This window comes from Triticum dicoccoides, chromosome 7B (assembly GCF_002162155.2).
Source record: "Triticum dicoccoides isolate Atlit2015 ecotype Zavitan chromosome 7B, WEW_v2.0, whole genome shotgun sequence".
Classification (NCBI taxonomy): domain Eukaryota; kingdom Viridiplantae; phylum Streptophyta; class Magnoliopsida; order Poales; family Poaceae; genus Triticum; species Triticum dicoccoides.
In genome coordinates, this window is record NC_041393.1 from 29,710,243 (window position 1) to 29,729,784 (window position 19,542).

General features: G+C 41.3%; 1 pseudogene; it reads right to left on the reverse strand.

The window, feature by feature from the left end:
* Nucleotides 1–14,066: 14,066 nt before the first annotated feature.
* Nucleotides 14,067–16,007, reverse strand: LOC119341240 (annotated as a pseudogene).
* Nucleotides 16,008–19,542: the final 3,535 nt, after the last annotated feature.

The following is a 19,542-nucleotide window of genomic DNA, read 5'->3' on the forward strand; positions in this document are numbered from 1 at the left end:
AAGAAACACGAAGGAAACACTGAAGATTTTGCAAAGTTGAAGAATTTGAAAAACTGAAGAATTTCAAAACTGAGGAAAAACTCAAATTGAAGATTTTCAACTTTTTGTGGAGGCATGACCCACCGTATAAGAATGATGATTTCAGACACCGCGTACAATTGTCGTAGGGTTCTGAGAATCAAATTCTTCATTAATTTCTTCACACTTAGAGTGTTATTCTTCATTGATTGAAGAAAAACGTTTCTTCATGTGTTGCACATCTAAGTCATCACTTTTGCATAAGTGTTAGGATGTGTGTCCTTTTCAAAGAACATTCGAAGATTTTAAGATATTTAGCTCACACCGCAACTTGCTAAATCTCTTCTCATCCAAGGGCTTAGTGAAGATATCAGCTAACTGTTCTTCAGTCTTCACGTGCTTGATGGAGATGTCGCCCTTCAACACATGATCACGAAGAAAATGATGACGAATCTGAATGTGCTTTGTCTTCGAGTGCTGAACTGGGTTGTGAGCAATCTTGATGGCACTCTCATTGTCGCAGAGGAGAGGCACATTCTTCACGTTGACACCATAGTCCTTGAGCGTTTGCTTCATCCAAAGCAGTTGAGCACAGCAAGAGCCAGCAGCAATGTATTCAGCTTCCGCAGTAGACAGTGATACGCAGTTCTGTTTCTTCGAGGACCAACAGACCAAAGATCGTCCGAGGAAATGACAAGTGCCAGAAGTTGACTTGCGGTCCACACGATCACCAGCATAGTCAGAGTCGGAATATCCAATGAGATCAAAAACAGAGCCCTTGGGGTACCATAATCCTAGTGTTGGTGTGTGAGCTAGATATCGAAGAATATGCTTCACAGCCTTATGGTGTGATTCCTTCGGTGCAGCTTGAAATCGGGCACACATGCAAACACTAAGCATTATATCTGGCCTAGATGCACATAAGTACAATAAAGAACCAATCATGGAGCGGTATACCTTGTGATCAAAGTCAATACCATTTTCATCAGTGCATAGATGGCCTTTTGTGGGCGTAGGAATTTTGACGCCTTTGCAATCTTGCATGCCGAATTTCCTCAGTACATCTTTGAGGTATTTCTCTTGAGATATGAATATGCCATTGCGTTGTTGACGAATTTGAAGACCTAAAAAGAATTTCAACTCTCACATCATAGACATTTGATATTCTTCACTCATCATATAGGCAAATTCATCACTATAACATTGGTCAGTACAACCAAAGATAATATCATCAACATATATTTGGCACACAAACAGTTCACCATCATAAGATTTAGTAAAGAGAGTAGGGTCGAGTGAACCGGGTGTGAAGCCATTCTTCACGAAGAATTCCTTCAATGTATCATACCACGCCCGAGGGGCTTGCTTGAGGCCATAGAGGGCCTTATTAAGTCTGAAGACTTTGTCAGGATTCTTTGGATCTTCAAAACCTGGGGGTTGAGCAACATATACTTCTTCCTCAAGCTTACCATTGAGGAATGCACTTTTCACATCCATTTGATATAAGATGATATCATGATGATTAGCATAAGCAAGTAATATGCGAATAGCCTCAAGTCTAGCAACAGGTGCAAAAGTTTCATCGAAATCAATTCCTTCAACCTGTGTGTAGCCTTGAGCTACCAGTCGTGCCTTATTCCTTACCACAAGGCCATTTTCATCTTGCTTGTTGCGGTAGATCCACTTTGTGCCAATGATATTATACTTGTGAGGATCTGGATGTTTGACCAGTTCCCAGACATTGTTGAGCTCGAACTGATGTAATTCTTCTTGCATAGCCTGAATCCACTCCGGCTCCAAGAATGCTTCATCTACCTTAGTGGGCTCTGTGATAGAGACAAAAGCATAGTGCCCACAAAAGTTAGATAAATGTGAAGCTTTTGAGCGTGTGAGAGGACCTGGCGCTTCAATGTCATCGATGATCTTGTCAACTTGTACTTCTTTTGCAACGCGAGGATGAGCTGGTTGACGTCGAGGTATTTGATCATTTTCCTCAGCACCATTGTCTTCAGGTGCGTCAGCTCGATGTTCTTCGCGTACTGGAATGAATTCTTCAGCAAATTCTTCAGTAGGAATGACATCTTCAGTTGCCTTGAACTTGATAGAATCCTCAGGTGTTGGTTCATCTAACACAGAAGGTAGGTGCTCTCTTTGCGAGCCATTAGTTTCATCGAACCGCACATCTACAGTTTCAACAATCTTGTGAAGAACAATGTTGAAGACTCTGTAGGTGTGCGAGTCCTTTCCGTAACCAAGCATAAAACCTTCATGTGCTTTCGGTGCGAATTTAGAATTGTGGTGAGGATCTCTAATCCAGCATTTAGCACCGAAGACTTTGAAATAACTCACATTGGGTTTCTTGTCAGTGAGGAGTTCATAGGCCGTCTTCTTGAAGAATTTGTGAAGATATACTCTGTTGATGATGTGGCACGCAGTATCAATTGCATCAATCCAAAAACGATCAGGCGTTTTGTATTCATCAAGGATAGTGCGAGCCATCTCAACAAGAGTTCTGTTCTTGCGCTCCACGACGCCATTTTGCTGAGGAGTATAAGGAGCAGATAGCTCAGGGGTAATACCAAGTTCATCAAGATAGTCATCAAGACCGGAATTCTTGAACTCAGTTCCATTGTCACTTCTGATGTGCTTGATCTTCACACAAAAGTTGGTTGAAGCCCTCGAGGAAAATCGTTTGAAGACTTCCTGCACTTCATGTTTGTAAGTGACAATGTGTACCCATGTATATCGAGAGTAATCATCAACAATGACAAAACCATATAGAGAAGCAGCATTAGTGACTGCTGAGTAATGATTAGGTCAGAAGAGGTCCATGTGAAGCAATTCGAATGGACGAGTAGTGGTCATGATAGTCTTTGCTGGATGCTTGGCCTTGGTCATTTTTCCAGCTTCACAGGCTCCGCATAAGTGATCCTTGAGGAATTTGACATTCTCAATGCCAATGACATGCTTCTTCTTCGCAAGCGTGTGCAAATTCCTCATGCCTGCGTGACCAAGTCGTCAGTGCCATAGCCAGCCTTCTGAAGCTTTTGCAAGTAGGCACACGGCTGGTTGTGGTCCTGTAGAGAAATCAACAATATACAAATCTCCTCTCCTAAAGCCTTCGAAGACTTTGGAATTGTCAGCTTCCATAATCACAACACAACGATACTTGCCAAAGACAACAACCATATCAAGATCACAAAGCATTGAGACTGACATGAGGTTGTATCCTAAGGACTCAACAAGCATGACTTTGTCCATGTGTTTATCCTTAGAGATCGCAACCTTACCAAGACCCAATACCTGACTTTTGCCTTTGTCAGCAAAGATGATATGCTTCAGATGTGAAGGTGATAAAGGAGCATCCATCAAAAGATTCTTGTCACCAGTCATGTGATTTGTACATCCACTATCGAGGACCCATTCAGTGGTTTTGGGTTGATCATCGTGCAGATGAATTAGTGTAACTTACAATCTCATATGCTTCATCAGTGAAGAATATGATATTAAGCTCATCAGATGAATTTCATCAAGCGGTAAACAGATATAGCAGTATGAGGACGTGTGAAATGAAAGTTCATTTCATCATGGTTAGCCTGCGTCCTTTCAGGCAATTTTGTCAGGTCCCCAGCAATCTCTTCAGACGTTAAGGCACGTCTGGAGACCTGACCCTGCAGAAGAGATTAGTTCTTTTTCTTCACCACCCACATCTGAAGGGGTGGCAAAGAGTTCATCACTCTGCGAGCACCATACGAGAATGGTGGCATAGAAGCCAAACCATTTCGTTTCACATAAGAGGGGTTAGGGTAAGCATATGAATAAGCAGAGAAATTCTTCGAGGACTTATGAACATAATGATTTGAAGAATAATGTGCATATTCGTAGCCCTTAGCTCTACCCTGCGAAACAGATTTGTTAGCACGATGATAGTCATATGAGGACTTTGATCCATTTGAGGAATTTGATCCACGTGAGGAATTTGGTCCATATGAGGACTTGGATCCATATGAAGAATTAGGTCCATATGAAGAGTTTGTTCTGGGGTTCCTATTCTTCACAGGTGGTGTCATGAGGACATTCACTTGAAGACTTTCAATATAACTTTTGGGAACCCAGATTTTCTTCATAGGGGAACCATTCCTGCAGTTAGTCCCAACATATCTAGCAAATACTTCACCATTCTGATTTTTGAACAGTTTATAGTTGGAGTCAAATGACTCATCAGAAGAATGAGGAGATTCACGTGTAAAGCTAGATAACATGGATGGATCAACTGGAGGTCCCTTTGCAGCAACCCATGAGGTTTTGGGATACTGCTCAGGCTTCCAATATGTTCCATCAACATTAAGTTTCCTCTCAAAGGCAATACCCTCTTTCCTAGGGTTTCTGTTGAGGATCTGCTTTTTGATCACATCACAAAGAATCTAATGCCCTTTGAGGCTTTTGTACATGTCTGTCGTGTACAATTCCTTCAGCCCTGCATCGTCAGTGATACTAGCAATGTCCTCATATGAGGAATTAGTGATAGCAGAGGCAGGTGAAGAATTTGTAACAGTTGAATCATTTGAACATTCAAGTGAAGAATTAGCAGATTCATGTTCAATGCATTTTAAGCATGAAGGAACAAATTCTTCCTGAGAAGTGCTGATTTGTTGAGCAAGTAATGAATCGCGCTCCTTCTAAAGATCTTCATAACTCACTCTTAGCTTCTCAAGATCTTGCTTTCTTTGAAGAAATTCATAAGAAAGTTTCTCATGATCAGATAAGAGAGTGTTATGATGACTTTGAAGGTTATCAAACCTAGACTGAAGTCTCTGAAGATTTCCAGTCAGGGCTTTAGTGCGATCCATTTCTTCACCCAACATATCATCACTTTTGTCTAGCATGTTTTGAACCTTTTCAAAAGCCCTTTGTTGTTTTACAGCAATCTTTGCAAGTTTAGAGTAGCTGGGCTTGAGATTCTCATCAGATTCATTTTCACTAGATTTAGAGGAGGTGTATTTGAGTACCTTTGCACCTTTTGCCATGAAGCAATAGGTGGGAGCGTAGTCATCATTATCTTCATCAGGCTTGTTGGTGGGGACAGTTTCTTCAGTGTTGAAGATGGACTTGCTAACGAAAGCAGTAGCGAAGGTCAGACTCGCCACACCAGATTCGGATTCTTCAGACGCCTCCTCTTCCTCATTTTCCTCAGATTCAGCTTCAGAGTCCATTTCCTTGCCAATGAATGCCCGAGCCTTCTTGGAGCTGCTCTTCTTGTGAGATGAAGACTTCGAGGATTTTGATGACGAAGATTTTGACGATTTCTTCTTCTTCTTCGCATCATCAGAACTGTAATCCTTGTATTTCTTCTTCTTCAATTCCTTTTCCCACTGAGGACAATCTTGAATATAATGACCAGGTTTCTTGCATTTGTGCCACAGCCTTCTCTTATAGTCACTTGATGAGGAATCACTGCTTCTTGAGGATTTTCCAAAGCGACCACGTCTTGAGAACTTCTGGAATTTCTTCACGAGCAGTGCTAGCTCCTGGCTCAGTTCTTCAGGATCACCAAGGCTACTACCAGAGTCCTCACATTTAGACTCAGACACAACCTTGGCCTTCAGGGCACGTGGTTTGCCATAGCTCGAACCATAGAGATCTCTCTTTTCAGCAAGCCGGAACTCGTGAGTATTTAGCCTTTCGAGGATATCGGCAGGATCAAGAGACTTGTAGTCAGCCCATTCTTGTATCATCAGACCCAGAGTATCAAATGAGGAATCAAGCGATCTCAACAGTTTCTTCACCACCTCATGGTCAGTGATGTCAGTGGCACCGAGGGGTTGAAGCTCATTTGAGATGTCAGTGAGGCGATCGAAGGTTTGTTGGACATTTTCATTTGTCGAGTCTTTTGAAGCAGTTGAAGAGATTCCGGAGAACATCAACTCGAGAGTCACGCTGAGTTGAGACTCCTTCATTCACTTTGGACAGCCTATCCCAGATAAGCTTAGCAGTTTCCAAAGCACTCACTCTTCCATACTGTCCTTTACTCAGATGGCCACATATGATATTCTTCGCTTGAGAATCGAGTTGCTTGAATCTCTTCACATCGGTAGCATTCAGTGAGGGTGAAACAGAGGGAACACCATTTTCCACAACATACCAGAGATCGTTGTCAATTGCCTCGAGATGCATTTGCATCTTGTTTTTCCAGTAGGGGTAGTCCGTTCCATCAAAGGTAGGACACCCAGCCGAGACCTTGATCATACCTGCGGTCGACATAACTAAAACTCCAGGCGGTTAAACCAAAATCACACAGAACAAGGGAGTACCTTGCTCTGATACCAATTGAAAGTGCGTTATGTCGACTAGAGGGGGGGTGAATAGGCGATTTTTATGAATTCTTCAATGAGGAATTTGCCGGTGAGGAAATTCCTTAGCAAAGAACTATTAGCAGCGGAATAAGTACTCAGAAGTAAGCATAACAGAATACACACATGGTCATCATGATGAAATGAAGACTAGCACAGAGTACAGAAAGCGTAATCACAGGATAACACAAGATGAAGACAAACAGACTGAAGAAATTGAACTAAGGAAATTGAGAAAGTCTTCAGTCAAAGTCTTCAAACACAGATATGAACAAACACTCAACACAGTAATGAGGAAATTAAAGGGTTGAAGAAATAGAACCAGTTAGGTTGGTGAAGACAATGATTTGGTAGACCAGTTCCAACTGCTGTCTCAGTTGTACGTCTGGTTGGAGCGGATGAGTATTTAAACTTGAGGACACACAGTCCCGGACACCCAGTCGCTGAGCATGCAGCTCAGGACACCCAGTCCTCACCGTATTCTCCTTGAACTAAGATCACACAGATCCCGTTCAATCACTCGTGGTAAGTCTTCAGGCGACTTCCAAACCTTCACAGACTTGGTCACTCGACGATCCACAATTCCTCTTGGATGCTCTAGACCTTGACGCCTAACCGTCTGGAAGAAGCACAGTCTTCAAAGGTAACAAGCGTCGGATCCACGCAGGATCAATTTCTTCAGTGATGCTCAATCACTTTGGGGTTTGTAGGTGTTTGGATTTGGGATTTTCCTCACTTGATGATTTTCGTTCAAAGTCCTCGGAGGATGGGTTGCTCTCAAATGACAAGTGTCAAGTTCTCTCGGAGCAGCCAACCAGCTAGTGGTTGTAGGGGGCGGCTATTTATAGCCTAGGGAGCAGCCCGACATGATAAGACATAAATGCCCCTCAATGATATGACCGTTAGGTGGATAAGATATTTTGGGACAGCTGGCGCGCAGCACAGCAACGGTTGGAAATTTGACTCTCAAATTCCTCAGGGCTATCATGTTCCTCACTGTGTAGGTAATTCGCACTGGCGAATTCCTAACTCCTCAGTCAGAACAAATTCATCAGCGACCAGAAGAACTTCGTCTCTGTTACTGAAGAAAGTGACTGAACCGTATGAGATTTCCAAAGGCTTCACTCGAAGGGATTGGTAGGTGTAGGATTTTGAGTTGAGCATCACATGGAAATTTTTCCTTAGTATTTCCTCGACCCCTTTAACAGTACGGTGTTTCCTATGACTCAACAATAAGAAAATGAAACTACGAAAACAAAAGTCTTCACGCTTCATGTTCCACAAATGAATACCAAGTCTTCAAGATCACACCAATTTCTTCACTTTCAAAGTCTTCAGAAAGTCTTCAGAATGTCAAAGTCTTCAGTTGAAGAACTTCATTTTTAGGGGTCGACTTTCTCTGTAAATATCAAACTCCTCATAGACTTATAGACCTGTGTACACTCACAAACACATTAGTCCCTTAACCTATAAGTCTTCAATACACCAAAATCACTAAGGGGCACTAGATGCACTTACAGGGCGTCAAACGGACTCCGAATGCGATGAAAATTGATAGGCGGTCTACCTACTCTAAAACAACACCGCACGCCAAGTTTCATCCCATTCCGAGAACATTTTTATCCCGCTCACGAAACAAGGTCTGAGAGGGGCGACGGGGCACGGCGAGAGTGTGGTCGGGCTCAGAACGGACAACGGAGAGAACCGGTGGAACCCGAACGGATGCAAGTTTTGAAAAACATGCAAATGAAATGCAGATGATAACATGGCAAAATGCAACACGCAAGCACATGACAATGGCAACGAAGGCGAAAAACTAGAAGACACCTGGCGCATCGAATCCAGGGCGTTACACGCATGAAGCACTTGGGATAGCCCCTCCCGTTTCCCCTCTTTACGTTAAGTGGGTACTTATCCCTTGACCCCCTAGTCCCTATATAAAGCAACGAGGAGCCATCATTGTAACACCTGATCATTGATTAATAAAGCTGGTCTTCTCCATATCTCTCTGTGTCATTTACTTTCGCGTGTTCGACTACTTCGTCTAGGACGCTCGCTCTCGCTCTGCAACCTCGGACCGGACTCGCCGGCGGAGTTGCGGAACAACCTCAAGGATTCTCGTCGATTGCTCCACTGCGCCTTGGAAGGGTGCCAGCCACACCACCCAATGACCGGAGAGGCCAGGAGAACCAGGAGTAATTAGCAGCGGAAGGTAGCGGCTAGACGGTGCTTGGCTCCGCCGTCTTTGTCGCAGGCGGCGGCGCTGTGGGGGCAGGCAGGCTTGTGTCGCGTTTGCAGAGGTGAGCGGAGGGGCGTCTATTTTGCGACTGAGCGCAATGTGCTCCGCGCGAGCGATCGATTCATTTTTAACATATTTTTTGGAAATATTCTCCGATGAACGTTCACCATGAGATAAACCCAAATGATCACATGGATCTCGATGCAAAGGTTTTTTCTCTTCCAGGTTTTCATTGGTCTTTCTATTCCTTCTTCGTTTTCATTTCTTTCTTTTTCAATTTTCACGGTTTTTTAGCTTCTCTTTCTTTCCTCATTTTTATTTATCTTTTTTTTATTTTTATCAGTTTTATTTTGTTTTTAATGTTTCTTTGTCAGATTTTCTCGGTTTCCATTCTTTTACATTGATTTCTTTTGTTTTTTTCTTTTTATTAGATTTCTTCGGTTTCTTTGTTTTTTATTCTCATTGGTTGCTCTTATCTGTTTTCACTGTTTTCCATTCTTTTGCACTTGTTTCTTCGGTTTCTTTTTTGTTTTTATTTTTCTTTGATTTCCTTAGTTTTTTTGTTTTCATTGTTCTTTCATTTTGCTTTGTTTCTTATTTGTTTTCATTCTACATTTTTGGTATAAATCAAGAAATATTTTTCTAATGCATGATTAACATTTTTCAAATACAAGTTTAAAATTTTTATTACATGGTCAAGGTTTTTTCCATACAAATTTTTAACATTTTTCAACTTGATTGGCAATGTTTAAATACAAGATTAATATTTTTGGAGTACATGCTCAACATTTTTATATAGAAATTTTAATATTTTTCAAATCTTCGATTACATTTTCAATTACCAGATCACTAGTTTAATACATGGTCAACATTTTTTCTATACATACTTAACATGTTTTTCACAAATGCTTGATTATTGTTTTAAATACAATTTTAACATTTCCAATACATCGTCCACATTTTTTCTATACACATTTATGATTTTCCAAATACAAGTTTATTTTTTTTAATATATGGTAAAAAATCTATACATATTTAACATTTTTTAATGCATAATCAACATTCTTTTATACAAATTTAACATTCTTTTAATACATGGTCAACATTTTATTCAAAAGCTTGATTAAATTTTTTAAATACATGATCAACTTTTTTGACACACTTTGTATAGGTTTTTATACATTTTTCGTATACATGGTCAATATGTTTTCTATACAGATTTAACATTTTTCAATTGCATGATTAATATTTTCAAAACATTATGTAAAGTATATTTTTGTAAAATATATGTTTAGAATTTTGGAAAGTGTAAAAAAGTAAAATAAATAAAAAATGTGAAAAAACAGAACATGAAAACGAGGTTGTGGCTTCGAGCGAACTTGGGTCAGCCCATCTCGAGCTGCACGCGGGGGTTCCCTCTGTGCGTCCCACAGATCAAAGTTCGTCGCTACCGTGCGCCCTGGATATGCCAAGGCGGCCTCTTCTTGCGTGAAACTACGGCCAGACCCAAGCGCGAGAAGCTTCTGGGCTTTTTGCGTCCTATGGTTTTGAAATTTCCTCTGTATTATGGGGTCACACCTAATAATATCTGAACATCCAACTCGCTCGTATTGGGTTACTGCGGGTATTGGGAGCTTGCGAAACACAAAAGCTTACAACTATTTCTTGGTGTTATTTGCCAAGTAAATATTGAGCTGGGGATGAATATCAATGGTTTTGTGCCAGACCAGAGCACGTACAAACGTTGACAGATCTGATGTTGTGTGCAAGGGAAGACGGCTTGAATTAGTGCTACACATGATAAAAGAGATGAGAGCCAATTGTCTGATCTGACAACAAGCAACATGCTGATACATTTGCTTTGCCCAAGTCATCGGTTTGAGGAAGCCTTTACTGATTTTAACCTGCACTGGGCGATAGATGTTTACTTCTGAAACTGTAGTTTCTTCACTTCCTTTGATTTGACTTGGTTGTCTGTTCATATTATATGTTGCACGGCTGCTTGCCCCTATACACGCTGGTGAGCTCAATCCAAATTCCTTCAATCTGTGGACGGGGTTGATGCACCGAGACTGTATTTATTTTGTCCGAATCCTTAATTTGATATGCTGCTTTATTTAAATTCTAGAAATCCCATTGTAAGCCTGACATGGTATAGCATGCAAAAATAGTTTAGTCGTTATCTAATCGCTGTTAGGTTTTCTCTTCTCTATTTGAAAGCTATAATCTTGTGAGGATTGGTTGCCTCTGCCTTTTTTGTTGCCTGCCACAAATTGTGTATTGTTTTGTTCATAGTCTGTTGCATTTTGCACTTTAATTGGAATATGAAATATCTGGAATGGTTGAACAGTTAGTAACTACTAGCACAGCCATGGTAGACACACACGGTTCTGTTTTGGCCAAGTTGCTTAGAGCAGATAGTTTTGTTATTAATTTCCATGGGCTAATACCAATGTGATGTACAGGTAACTTTTATGTCCGGCCAAGAGCTACCCTCAACGTCCTTACAGACTTGAGATCCATGACTAAGAGCTCTCCCCAATGTATGTAGTTACTGCTCTGCCCATAAACAAGCTTATCGATGCCCAATTTCGATCTGTTTTCCATCCACATATATTGTTCTCTCAATTAGTAATACAAATTAGCGTTTGCTTTCATTAAAATTAGGTAAAATTTGAAGTCTCAAAATCCAAAATTATTTCCGGAATATGCAAAATTTCCAAAATTTCACATATTCTTGTTTCCTAAATTAAAAATCTTGGAGATGATGATTTTCCTGATAGCAATTTCAATGACGAAAATGAAATACGAACTGTTAGGATGATGCAATATTTCACTTTCTTCTTTGAAATTGCATCGTGCATTTCACTGATTTGGTTTTGCATGGATTTACACAAATATTTGCTTCCATTGAGCATCATGTGCAGAGGTAATTCTCCAATTGAAAGCAAGTTTGATTCTTTTTGAGAAATCAAAGAAGTTTATTTTGATCCAAAATCAAAAATAGAATTTTGACCACTCTTTGTGTATCTACGAAGTGCCATATATTCGATCCATCATCTGATAAAAACTTTATAAGCCAAATGTTACATATTTAAATAGTATCATTTTCTGTTTTTCAAGGATTAATGTCGCAACCCAGCGATTTCACACCAAAAGGGAACATAAGGGAGAGTCAGAAGCAAATTGACTGGGAGTTACGACATGTAAACTCTCAAATAGCACGCAAACTCAAATTTATTTTATCATGTCAATTGCAACACACGGTCTGTTTTGCACGTAGAATTTTCATGAACTGCGGATGTGTTTTGCAAATAGATATGGATACATGTCAAAGTTTCTCCTATTGTGACGCATGAGCTCTGATGTTACGTTGGCTACAAATGATATGGGACCAGAAAGGAGCAATGTTGGAGTTGGGGAGCTAGGGTTTGGAGTTGGTGCAAGTCACGACGATTGGAGGAAGGTGTTGAAGTACCATTCCTAATCTTGCCTAACACAAACAAATAGGTTTTGCTTGCTATCATTGTTACTCCAAATTTATCTGCCCGACGACTTAATTCAAATTTGTTCGCAATATTATTTATTTTCATTTATTTTAAAGTTGAACAAATTAAGTTGGCTTGGGATCACATCTCATGTTTCAAAATGGCATCCTGAAGAGACCTACACTCAATCGATCCATGGAAAACGTCATGTTAAAACAGAGGAGGTTCACATAAGAAGGTCTTGAAATGCTTATCATTTTAGAGACATGTGCTATTTTTTTTCATCTCCCGTTGCAACGCACGGGCATGTTTACTAGTCCTACGGCTATAGCATCATCCACAGAATTACTCTATATATAACATCCAAAGCATCAACATAACACATTACATCATCCAAAGCAACATAGCATCATCTAAAGGAACATAACATCATCCACATATAAGTACCAACTAAAGCAACTACAGAACATGAAACCAACTATAAGGAAGAAGGTTGTCGGCCGACGAGCACCGCCCACCGCCGGAACCCGAAGTCCACCTACAAATAGCATCATCACTACAAAATGAAGAATCACAACTGTTTAGCATGGCATTTTGTCTAGTTCTAAGTTTGCGGCTTCGAAAATGTTCTAACTGTGAAAAATTGCATCTTGAGAGTAGGGGACTTACAAAAAGAGGTGATCCACGGCTCGAGGTAGAAGTACGACCAGCATCACCACCTGGGTTATGAACTAGGTGGCAGGGTTCCGTGAAGCAGGATTACCATCACCAAGAGCAGAAGAACCACCACCTACGTTTGATCCGTGGTTGGATCCCTACATTGTATTCGAAAGAGACATTAAGGAGAGATCTGAAGCTATTTGCTAAAAAATGATAGGTAATTCTTGACTAGGTTGGCAATGTACTAATCGGAGTCCCGTCGCCACACACGTGCCAAGAATTCTTCGATCGTCAGCATTACTGGACCGGTCCAGGATTAGGTGGTGGTAGTCCCATTGGTGGTGCCCGAGTCTCATACATATTCTACACGTTAGCTGACAAAGTGAAGACAGAGGTCAAAAATAGTGAAAGCTCAAATTTTAGCTAGCTTGGCTCTAAGTGGTGAAAACTAACTAACCTGCATTTGTTGGGTACGGTAGTCGTCGAGCAAAGTCCATCTGGCATCGTGTTCTACCTCTTGACGATAAGCATCTAGATACCTAAAGTAGGCCTAAAATTTGACGCAATGGATCTAATCAGCATAGCCATGCAGGAAAGGAAAGTGTGAAAGAGGGTGAAAAGGAGAGATGCTTACTTCTTCCTCTCTGGACAGGCTAGGACGTGCCCGGGATGGGTTTGCCGCACTCGCGCCAGTGGTGGAAGTCCGGAGTTCTACGTAGCTGATGGTGGACTGCATCACGCCATGAAGAACCCCGGAGCGGTCGTGTGGCCTGCCGGGTCCGGACATAACCACCGCTGCCTGTCAGTCTCCGACCGTGTGGGATCAGCTCCATCCAGATTCCGCTCACTAAACGCAGCCTTATAGTTTGTTTGTAGCATGATCAGACTTGATTTCCAGGTTTTGATGAGCACAAGCAATAAAAGGTAAAATGATGATTTGTTTTCACCCGCAAAAAAATAATGATAATCTGTGTTGGGAGAATATGTTGATCCTGCCCATCATTTCCTTACATACTTCCATTTACAAGAAGGTGACACAGCAAAATAAACAGCAAAATAAAAGGTAAAATGGAAGTAAAAAAAAATTGCCCGTGTTTCTTTGAGTTTGGTGGTCTACCCGCATCAAAGTGCAGGTGACCTGAGGAGCAAATTTTTGTTTTGCAGTACTGATTCTGAACCAAATATAGATCCATTAACTACCTCTTTTATTTTCTTTAAGTTTGCCTTATATCTAACAGTGCAAGTACACTTCATTATTCCCATACAAAAAATGTAAATATGTGTTTCCCACATATACAAATATCAAACTCATCAAGCTCCTTAATATGCAATGACATATGTGAATATGTGTTTCCCACACAGACAAATGTCAAACTTATCAGCTCCTTGGTCGCAAATATATGTGTTAATAGACTTGCCATGTTACTACCTATTCGTACAATGACAAGTTCATCACTGTAAGACTGGGTGTTATCCATATGGGACTGGGCCAGCTGCACCAAAGCGGGGATACAATTTCTTCCGTACTGTCATCGTCCAAGTTGAGAACACCTATGTCCCTAGCATTCGTCTTATACTTCCAACTATATTCCTCGTCGTCTGTGAAATAGACACAATTTTCCTTCAGTTGCGGATATTCTTCAGCACTAAGGTACTGCGACTGGTTATGCCCAAGAAACAGCACGTGATGATGCAAGCCATTCATTTCCACGAGCGCTTTTTTTTGCCATATCAACTTTATATAACAAGATTTTTCTAGTTTTAACTATGAGCTCCTCATAACTCGCATCGTCTATGAGTTCATCCTCCCTGCAGACTTGCAGCAGATCGCCCCACGGTGCCTGAACAACATACCACATGTCACAGCTAATGTAATTGTCAATCTCATCTATAATTATGTTCCTCGTGAAGGTAGGGCCAGTGAGATCAAAAGTATCAATTCTTCCTGTTCCCGTGAATGCATACAATAGATCTTGCATGTAGATGCATTGTTTATAGTCCCAACCCGGGGGTAGCAAGGTCCACTTACAATCTCCTATCCTTGCAAACGAAAGCTCACCTTCTGGACCGTGAATGAGAACCACAATGTAGCTCCCTGTCGACGGATCCGGAAAGATAAATGCCCTGACATAGAGGTGGTCACGAAGCTCGTCGGGAGCATGGGTTAACATTTTGGGATCAACCAGTTTGGAGCCTGAGTCCGCACAGTACACTTGCTCGGGCAATCCATACTTAACAATTACTGTACCTGCATCATCAAAGATTGGCTCTACATAATCGATGGTGATCACCGGCGGGAGAGCAATCTGTTGACCAGTGATCGGATTGATTAGGTGGAGCTCAGACTTGTCATCTGCGGTAACTAGCCAACCATGCGAGGACCCAATCAGATACCTACTGCGGATGGGTGGATCCGGGAGAGTTAAATTGTAGACCCTCTTCTCCGCGAGGCTGTAGAGACAAGCTACGTTCTCACCAGCAGATTCAGAAGTGTAGAGGAGGCAAGGCGTCTGAGGCCGTTTGTACTGCTCAAGCTCGTTGCATAGGCTTGTATACGCAGAGCGCCAGGAGGTGCTGACAGAGGCCGCACGCATGAGGTCAGGTATCTCCAGGAGTGAAAATATTTCCATCAATACATCCTGCGGCAGCTCCGGCAAATTTCTCACCACAGTTTCAGTTTCCATCGGTGGTGAGACCTTTCTGAATTTCCCCAGTGAATCGGGAGAAAGAGCCAGCAACTTGGGCAAAATTCTCAGGCCAAAATGTGCAAAGCTCACTATCCTGGCTACGCTACAGCAGGCCTCCATTGGAGCAATTGCAAAACTCAGTCTTGTGGGAGAAGAGATGCTTCAGCGGCAAACCAACGGGACTTGCCTTGTGTCTAATCTGAGAAGAAGCACACCGTCCTGGCTGCACTTATATAGAGAAGCCTGTCGGAGTCCAACCTCACCGTCCTGGCTCCGATTAGAAGAAGGGGTCCGGATCCAAGGAGGAAGCGGCCGTAGAAACTCTGGAAAAGATCCGGAATTCGAATCCGAGCAGTTACCTCAAGGATTCCCGTCGATTGCTCCACTGTGCCTTGAAAGGATGCCGGCCACACCTCCCAACGACGGGAGAGGCCCGGAGAACCAGGAGTAATTGGCAGTGGAAGGTCGCGGCGAGACGGAGCTTGGCCGCTCCGCCGTCTTTGTCGCAGGCGGCGGCGCTGTGGGGGGGCAGGTCGGCAGGCAGGCTTGTGTCGGGTTTGCAGAGGTGAACGGAGGGCGTCTATTTTGCGACCGAGCGTCGCGTGCTCCGCGCGAGCGATGGATTCCTTCTTAATATATTCTTTGGAAATGTTATCCGACTAACGTTCGCCATAAGATAAATCCTAATGATCCTCTTCACAGCCGTCGCATGAATCTTGACGCAAGGGATTTACTTCATTTTGCACCGGTTTCTTTTTTCTCTTAGCAATTTTCATTGGTCTTTCTTTTCTTTCTTCGTTTTTATTTGTTCTTTTTTCAATTTTCATAGTTTTTTTTGTTTTTCGTCCTTCTTCATTTTTATTTCTTTCTTTTTCGTCTTTTCATCAGTTTTATTTTGTTTTTCACCTTTCTTTGTTGGTTTTTCACGGTTTCCATTCCTTTTCATTGGTTTCTTTGTTTGGTTTTTTTATTTTTTTATTAGGTTTCTTCTTTTTCTTTGTTTTTTTTATTCTCATCGGTTCCTCTTATTGGTTTTCATTGGTTTTCATTCTTTTGCACTTGTTTCTTCGGTTTTAGTTTTTTTTTCTTTGATTTTCTTTATGTTTTTTGGTCTTCATTGTTTTTTTGTTTCTTTTTTTTCTTTTTGGTTTTTATTCTACTCCTACCGTTCCTAAATATTTGTCTTTTTAGATATTTCAAATGTACTACCACATACGGATGTATATAGACATATTTTAGAGTGCAGATTCACTCATTTCGCTCCTCATGTAGTCACTTGTTGAAATATCTATAAAGACAAATATTTAGGAACGGAGGGAGTATATTTTTTGTATACATCAAGAAAAAAAATTGTATACATGTTTAATATTTTTCAAATAAAACATTAATATTTCTTCCTACATGCTCAATATTTTTTCTATACACATTTTAAACATTTTTCAAATGCTTGATTAACATTTTTTAAATGCAAGATTAACTTCTTTTGGAATACATGGTCAACATTTTTTTATACACATTTTAATATTTTTCAGATGTTTGATTACATTTTCAATACAGGATTAACAGTTTTTAATACATACATAGCCGACATTTTTTCTATACATGTTTAACATTTTTCCTCAGATGCTTGATCAATATTTTTCAAATACAAGTTTAACATTTTTTATACATGGTCAAAAAAAGGTATACACATTGAACATTTTTTAATACATGGTCAACATTTATGTATATATATTTATCATTTCAAATACAAGTTTAACTTTTTTGAATACATGGTCAACATTTATTCGAAAGCTTGATTAAAATTTTTATAATACATGGTCAATTTTTTAGACACACATTGTATAGGATTTGTACACATTTTCCGTATACATGGTCAAGATTTTTTTTCTATACACATTTAACATTTTTCAAGTGTATGATTAACATTTTTCAAAACATTATGTAAAGTATATTTTTTGTAAAATATATGTTCAGACTTTTTAAAGTGTAAAAAGGTAAAATAAATAATAAAACAAAAAATGTGAAAAACAGAACATGCAAATGAGGTTGTGGCCTCCAGCGAACTTGGCTGGCCCATCTCCAGCTGCCTTATGTGAAGGTTATCTCTGTCTTGCGTGAAGCGAAACATAAGGGCGCCCGGAGGACAACCCCCCAACCGATGTGCCCCAGATATTAGGGTCAATTTTTGTAGTGTATATTAGTTTTTATTTTCTGAACTTTCTTTTACTTTTGACCATCCGCACAAGTGATCGATTCCTTTCTTTTTTTCTTTTTTTGAACTTCCATGTGACGCTGGCAGAAATCTTTTCATTTTAATCGTGTTTTTTTGTTTGAGTGGTATTTGAATCGTGTTGAAGTGGGACCTGATAAACTTGACGAGCCTACTTGTAGTTTGAAGCTTAAACAGTCTAAGGCCCCGTTTTGTTTGGTCTTGAGCTTCGGTTTTTGGAGCATTTAGGCCCCTAAAAGCACAAGCCCAAACAAACACGTGACATATGTTGCTTGTCTTGATAGAAGCCACCTTCCCAATTGCATTGTGAAGCAAGAGCACCTCCAGATTAGCTTTCCTCGTCCCTCATCGACTTCTCACCCCTCCAACAAAACCTTGGCGCTCCACTTTGCAGTAACTACAGCCAAAATGCCATCAATATATATATATAAGCGGTACCCTTCAGAAACATGTCTCGGCTTGCACCCCCACCCCATTTCCTCCCCGAGAGCCCAAGAGATAGAAGAAACATAAGGGGCTAGGGTTACAGGTCGTCGTCGCTGCCATATCGAGCCATCTCGGCGGCCGGTGCTCGCCCTGCCACCAGCCAAATCTCTCCTTCCTTCCTTCTCGCCTTGTTCCTGCTCCCGGAGCTCACTCCCCGGCATCCTCCCAGCCTCCCTGACCGAGCGTGCCCGCCGGACGTACTAACCTCGCCGCCGTCTCCCACCGGAGGTACCTCATGACGAATGTCGCCGGCTCGACCACGGCACAAAGATCTCTGCCGCCGCACGCCTCCCTGCCTCGTCGCCGCCCGACATGGCTCAAGAGCTCCACCCCCAGACAGTCGTCCTCTTCGGACGCTCCTCCACGACGCCCCCTCCACTGCTGCATGTTGTATGATTTTTTAGTTGTTGGACTATGCAAATCAGGACATGAACAAGTGAGTATTTGATTATTTGTGGGGGGAGGAGGGTCTTGAAGCTGTGTTCTCCTGTTTTTAGGGTTGAGCTAGCTAAGAAAAGGGGGAGACCCCGTAAAATCAAAATCTAAAATCCTGTTAGGGGCATTTTGGAATTGCAGGGGTTTGGGGCGCCCTGATAAACAAAAGTTCCTAAGAGACATGATTTTTGATTATGGGATCCGATTCATAGGTCTGTCACAGACCTTGATGTAGGATTCTGATGCTTTCTGGGCCAAGAAGCATTCTCGCAATATAAATTTTCAGTGGCAACAATTGAGACCAAATGGGAGATCTTGTGGTCTTTTGTTGGGGGTGGATGCTAATAAAATGGATGTTATCTCTCAGGGTGTAGGGAAACACTACATTTGCTTTAAGATCGGAGATAAGATATCTCTGTTTTAGTGGCAGTTATTAGTGTTTTATGGGACTGCACAAAGGGAGGACAAAGATAGTTTTCTAGTTGAATTTGTTGATGTTTGCAACAAGTGTGAGGGACCAGTGGTGATGGGAGGTGATTTTAATATCATCAGGAACATCTGAGAAATTTAAACCTTGTGTTCTGCCCAGATGGAGTCACCTTTAATTCCATCATAAAAGTGAATGGATTAAAAGATATGTTGCTCCAGAGTAGATTATATACTTGGGAAATAATTTGGAAGATCCCGCTTTTGAGAAAATAGGCATGGTCTTAGTTTCTAAGGAGTGGGATGTGGCATTTCCTTTGGCTCGTGTTACAGGTTTGAATAGGAAGTTGTCTGGTCTTGTGCCTCTACTTTTGAATACTAGAGTGCCCCCATCTCACAACAATGTTTTCATGTTTCAGAATTTCTGTTTTGAGAGGGAGGGGTTTGTTGAGATGGTGGAGAAGAGTTGGACTTCTCCTACCTTCCGTGTGCATGATATAGATAAATGGCAAGAGAAAAC